Genomic DNA, 6,928 nt, shown 5'->3' with positions numbered 1-6,928 from the left:
CTCTTAGAGAGTATAAAAATCAAGAGGCACCAGTGTTAAATTATCAAGAAAAATCAGTACCCCTGGTATGGTTTCTTTTTTTTTTTTTTTTCCACACACACACACTGTATTTTATTTTTACAAGAGATAAATAGACTGACACCAAGCATTGTACATGGATGACCACAACAAAAGCAACAGTGATTGCAATTACCAAACATGAAACACACTCATACTATGTCATAATATTGACATTCAGTCCAGTAATCCTCCACTGTAACAGCTCCTTTACTTTGCAGTGAAAATTGATTTGTATATTCTTTGCCTCTGAGTCCTTGTGGGATTTTTTTTTTTTAATTCAGACAGAAAGTCACAAAAATTATACTCATCCTCATCAGTTCACTCAGTCCCATGTAATTAATTTTTTTTTCATCTTGATCTTTTGTTAGCACTTTTATGAGTTCATCAGTTTTTCATTAGAGTTCTGAAAATGCTTATTCATTCAGTTTAGCAGTACAGTCAGTTACCAGAAACCTGTACTTGTCAGAGTCTTTTCCATGAATTTCTTGAAGATGAAACCCTTTTATAGGAACATATTTGCAAAATCATCACCTGGTATGGTTTCTAAGTGAAGCAAATATGGTTTGGGAAGATGAGGCTGTGAAAAAAAGAAAATTGAAATAGAGGCATGGGGATAATGGTAGTTTTAAGTGTCCTCAGAGACAGCTCAGATTTGTGGTATTTGTTGAAAACAAATGATATATATGTTTTGTCAAAATGGCATACCAGTCTGGGCAAGATCAGGAAGACAATATGAAGGTTAAAAAAAAAGAACTGAGTACAAGCTTTGAAAGCCAAACAAATGAATAAATGATTTAAAGAACAGTACAGACATTTGTTTGTGCTGGTAACATAGAACATGATGACTTAATGCAAATCACAGAAGGTTGTAGGCAATGCATGTCATGGTGCCAATCAGGAGACTTTATAATTCTGATAGAGTGCCATTCTTTGCTTTCTGAGACTATGTGTTGCGTTTTAGTATTTAAGGATGCATTCATAATGCATTCCTGCATTTTTCTTTTTCTTTCTTTCTTTTTTTTCCCCCCCATTTAAGGCTATAGTATCTTAAATCTATGTACTTTTCTTTTGAATTAAATATGCCATCATAACTGGACTATAAAATCCCTTGAAAAGAAGATAAGATAGAGAGATGTAGATATCAGAGATGATTTTCAGTAAGCCAGTTAGGTAAATGGAGATTAATATTGATGCTAATGCAGTTTATGTGCACATCTCCTCGTAACATACGTTCTTGTAATCCTCCAAGGTCATATAGTCTCCAGAGGACAAACCCCCATATTGAGGAATTGGTCATTTGCAGTTAAGTGGTCAAAATTAAGTGTGTAAATTTGTTCACATATCCTCTTATTATCTTTTAGATGCCTGCAGGGTCTTTAGTAATAGCCCCTGTTTACTCCTGATATGGGTAATTTGTCTCTTTTTTTGTCATTCTTACTAGAGGTTTATCCATTGCATTAATCTTTTCAAAGAACCAGCAGTTTATTTCATTGATGTTCTCTATCATTTTTCTGTTTTCAATTTCATTGATTTCTTTTCAATTATTTCCTTCCTCTGCTTGCTTTGGGTTTATTTTGCTCTTTCTTTCTTACATTCTTTAAGTGGGAGCTTAGATTATTGATCTGAAATTTTCTCTTTTCCCAAATTATGCATTTTGTGCTATCACTTTCTGTCTTATCCATGCTTTAGCTGTGTCTCACACACTTTGATATGCTGTATTTTCATTCATTTTTAGTTCATTATTTTTAAAAATTTTGCTTGGAATTTTCTCCCTGACCCATTGGTTGTTTAGGAGCATGCTATTTAGTTTCCAGGTGTTTGGAGATGTTATTGGGTTGGCCAAAAAGTTCCTTCGGGTTTTTCTGTTACATCTTATGAAAAACCCAAACGAATTTTTGGCCAACCCAATATATTCATTCGTTTTATTTTTTAGATTCCACATATAAGTGAAAACATACAGTATTTGTTCTTCTCTGTCTGACATTTCACTACACATCATAACCTCCAAGTCAATCTATGTTGTTGCAAATGGCAAATTCATATTCTTTCTTATGGCTGAGTAATAGTCCATTGTACATAAATACCAATTCTTCTTTATCCATTCATCTGTTGATGCACACTTAGATTGCTTGCATAACTTGGCTATTGTAAATAATGCTGCTGTGAACATTGGGGTGCATATATCTTTTCAAATTTTTGTTTTTGTTTTCTTCAAATAAATACCCAGGAGTGGAATTGCTGAATTGTATAGTAGTTATATTTTTAATTTTTTGAGGAACCTCCATACTGTTCTCCATAGTGGCTGTACCAATTTACATTCCCACCAACAGTGTAGGAGGGTTCCCTTTTCTCCACATCCTCACCAACACTTGTTATTTGTTGTCTTTTTGACAAGAGCCATTCTGACAGGTATGAGGTGATGTCTCATTGTGGTTTTGATTCACATTTCCCTGATGATTAGTGATGTTGAGCATTTTCATGTGCCTGTTGGCCATCTGTATGTCTTTGGAAAAATGCCTATTCAGGTCCTCTGACCATTTTTTAATCCGGTTGTTTGTATTTTTGATATTGAGTTGTATGAGTTCTTTTTTTTTTTTTTTAAAGGATTTTCTTATTTATTTATTTATTTATTTATTTTTTATTTTTGGCTGTGTTGGGTCTTCGGTTCGTGCGAGGGCTTTCTCCAGTTGCGGCAAGCGGGGGCCACTCTTCATCGCGGTGCGGGGACCGCCCTTCATCGCGGTGCGCGGGCCTTTCTCTATCGCGGCCCCTCCCGTCGCGGGGCACAGGCTCCAGACGCGCAGGCTCAGCAATTGTGGCTCACGGGCCCAGCTGCTCCGTGGCATGTGGGATCTTCCCAGACCAGGGCTCGAACCCGTGTCCCCTGCATTAGCAGGCAGATTCTCAACCACTGCGCCACCAGGGAAGCCCTGTATGAGTTCTTTTTATATTTTGGATATTAACCCCTTATCAGACATAATTTGCAAATATCTTCTCCCATTCAGTAGGTTGCCTTTTGTTTTGTTCATGGTTTCCTTCACTGTGCAAAAGATTTTAAGTTTGATTAGTTGCCATTTATTTATTTTTGCTTTTCTTTCCCTTGCCTGAGGAGACAGATGCAAAACAAATTGCTAAGTCTATGTCAGAGTGTACTGCATATGTTTTCTTCTAGGAGTTTTATGGTTTCCAGTGGTACATTTATGTCTTTAATCCATTATGAGTTTATTTTTGTATATGGTGTGAGAAAATGTTCCAATTTTATTCTTTTACATGTAGCTGTCCAGTTTTCCCAGCACCACTTATTGAAGAGACTGTCTTTTCCCCCACTGTATATTCTTGCCTCCTTTGTCCTAGATTAATTGACTATTTATGCATGGGTTCTTTTCTGGGCTCTCTATTCTGTTCCACTGATCTAGATTAATTGACTATTTATGCATGGGTTCTTTTCTGGGCTCTCTATTCTGTTCCACTGATCTATATGTCTGTTTATATGCCAGTACCATACTGTTTTGATTAATGTAGCTTTGTAGTATAGTCTGAAGTCAAGGAGCATGATACCTCTGACTTTGTTCCTTTTTTTCCTCAAGATTGCTATGGCTATTCAGGGTCTCTTGGGGTTCTATAAATTTTCGAGGATTATTTGTTCTAGTTCTGTGAAAAATGCCATTGGTATTTTGATAGGGATTGCATTAAATCTGGAGATTGCTTTGGGTAGCATGATCATTTAATTATTAATTCTTCCAATCCATGAACATGGGATATCTTTCCATTTATTTGTACCATCTTCAATTTCCTTCTTAAATGTCTTACAGTTTCCAGCATATAGGTCTATCACCTCCTTGTTTAAAGTTATTCCTAGGTATTTTATTCTTTTTGATGCGATTGTAAATGGGATTGTTTTCTTGCTTTCTTTTTCTGATAGCTCATTATTACTGTAGAGAAAAGCAACATATTTCTGTACATTAGTCTTGTATCATGCAACTTTATTGAATTCATTTACTAGTTTTAATAGTTTATTTGGTGGAGACTTTAGAGTTTTCTATTTATAGTATCACATCATCTACAAATAGTGACAGTTTTACTTCTTTCCTTCCATTTTGGATGCCTTTTTATTTCTTTTTCTTGTCTGACTGCAGTGGCAAGGACTTCCAATACTATGTTAAATAGAAATGGCGAGAGTGGGCATTCTTGTCTTGTTCCTGATCTTAGAGGAAAAGCTGTCAGCTTTTCACCACTGAGTATGATGTTAGCTGAGTTTTTCATAAATGGCCTTTATTATGTTGAGATATTTTCTCTCTATACCAACTTTGTTGAGAGTTTTTATCATGAATGGATGTTGAATTTTGTCAAATGCTTTCTCTGTGTCTATTAAGAGGATCAAGTGATTTTTATCTTTCCTTTTGTTAATGTGGTGCATCATATTGATTGATTTGTGGATAATGAACAATCCTTGCATCCCTGGAATAAACTCCACTTAACCATGCTGTATGGTCCTATGTGTTGTCAAATTTGGCTTGTTAATATTTTGTTGAGGATTTTTGCACCTATATTTGAGATACTGGCCTGTAATTTTCTTTTTTTTGTAGTGTCTTTGACTGGTTTTGGTATCAGGATAATGGTAGCCTCATAGAATAAGTTTGGGAGTGTCCCCCTTCCTTAATTTTTAATGATGGTTTTGAGTGTTTGTCTTTGTATAGTTTCTTTAATAATTGCTCTTAGTATCATATTACATATGTATAACGTATCACAATCTTCTGGTGTTATTGTTTAACCAGTTTGAGTAAAGAAATCTTACCTCCCTTTACATCTTTTATCCTCTCCCATTTATAATATGATTATCAAATATTTCCTCTACATGCATCCAGAACCACATCAAATAGTATTATAACTTTTGATATTCCACTGTCATACATAATTTAGAAAACTCAAGAGGAGAAGGAAGATTTATTGTATTTACTCATATTTTTGCTTATCATGCATTTTCAACCTTCCTGATGCTCCAAGGTTTCTTCTTTCATCATTTTTTTTTCTTTTTAGAAAACTTATTTTAGGCACTCAAGGTAAGTATGCTGGTGAAAATGTTTTGGTTTTACCATATTGTGGATTGGGAATGCTATTTGTATACTGTTTGTAATTATATGAATGAGATGTGTGTGTGTGTGTGTGTGTGTGTGGCTTAAGTAAATCACAGTCAATTTTCATGAATTTTCCATGTGCAATTGGAAATAACATGAATTCTTGACTCTCAGAATTTGATATTTATATCAATAAGATCTACCTGATTTATTATGTTGTTAAATTCTCCTACAGACATAACATTTTTTGGTTTACTTGATCTGTTTTTGTGAAAAGTAAATCTCCTGGTGATACTCAGTTTCCCTCTATTTCTCTTTATATTTTCAGGTTTTTTTCTTATGAATTTTGTTCTGCTGAGTTATTAGGTGCATAAATATTAACACCTGTTTTATATTCATTGAGAATGTCACTTTGGCATTATAAAGTATTCTTATCTATCTCTTTTTATGTTTTGTTTGATGTCTACCTTCTCAGATATCAGGTTTAAGACCTTTACTTTCTTTTTATTTGCATTTACATGTTTCTCCATCGTGCATTTGAAATTTTTTATTAGCTGTATTTTCTTTATACATCATAGTGTTATGTCTTACTTTGTAAGTGAATCTTATTTTTTCTCTTTAAAGTAGGCATGTTAAGCCTAGTTGAATAATTTTACATTGTTTAAAGTACATACACATATATACATATAGTTTTGCACTATGCCATTTTGCTCTCTTTCTGTCTCTCTCTCACATGCACACATTTTGGATTCTTTTGGTATAAAGGTTATATCTTTTGCTCTAATTGATATCATTAAAATATGACTTTTTAATAATATTTTTATTCCATCCAATTTTTAGCTATTGTCTTTTAGTTCTGTATTATGAGCAGTATTGAAATTAGCTAAAATTATCTGCTCCCTACCATCTAATATGAGGTAACATATTTTTATTTGGTTAATAGCTATAAGGCAATAAGTGAACTTATTCTATTTTATTTACACTTTCTTCATTTCCCTACCACTTTTAGTATTTATACTCTATCTACAGTGTCAGGAAGTATCAATATAATCATTACATACCATCCTTTCTTCCTTATAGCCACAATTTTGATTTATGTTTATAGGTAAAAATGAACTCAATGCTTGTGTTGACATTGCTCCTGTCATTTTGATTGCCTGAACTTATTTCTTTACTTGGTTCTTCAGGAAGGACTTGTGAAAATAATATTATCTGAGCCTTTATTTTTGAAGATAAGTTTGGGTGGTGTATTAGTTTCCTAGGACTGTGATAACAAATTACCAGAAACTGGGTGGCTTAAAACAAGAGACATATATTTCCTCATAGTTCTGGAAGCCAGAAGTTTGAAATCAAGATGTCAGCAGCTCCTTCCGAAGCCTCTAGGAGAGAATCCTTCTTTGCCCCTCCCAGCTTCTGGTGGCTCCTGGTGTTCCTTGTCTTGTGGCAGCATAATGACCATCTCTTCTTCTGTCTTCACATGGCTTTCTTTCCTTTATGTCTTTGTGTCTTCTTGTTTGTATGACAGATGTCATAGCCAGATTGCCCTCACATCCTTGTTTGTTTCTTGTAAGGAAACATCGTTGGATTTAGGGTCCATTCTAAATTAAGTTAAAGATTTTGAGGTCCTTAATACATCTGCAAAGACCCTCTTTCCAAATAAGGTCACATTCCCAAGTACTAGAGTTTAGGACTTAGACATATTTAGACATATTTTTGAAGGCTGTTATTCAATCACTACAATTCACCTTCTGGCCCCCAAAACTTTATTTCTGTCCCATGTGCAAAATACATTC

The sequence above is a fragment of the Balaenoptera acutorostrata genome, chromosome X (genome assembly GCF_949987535.1).
Source record: "Balaenoptera acutorostrata chromosome X, mBalAcu1.1, whole genome shotgun sequence".
Taxonomy (NCBI): Eukaryota; Metazoa; Chordata; class Mammalia; order Artiodactyla; family Balaenopteridae; genus Balaenoptera; species Balaenoptera acutorostrata.
The sequence above is the reverse complement of the archived record's forward strand: the minus strand, read 5'-3'. Positions refer to the sequence as shown.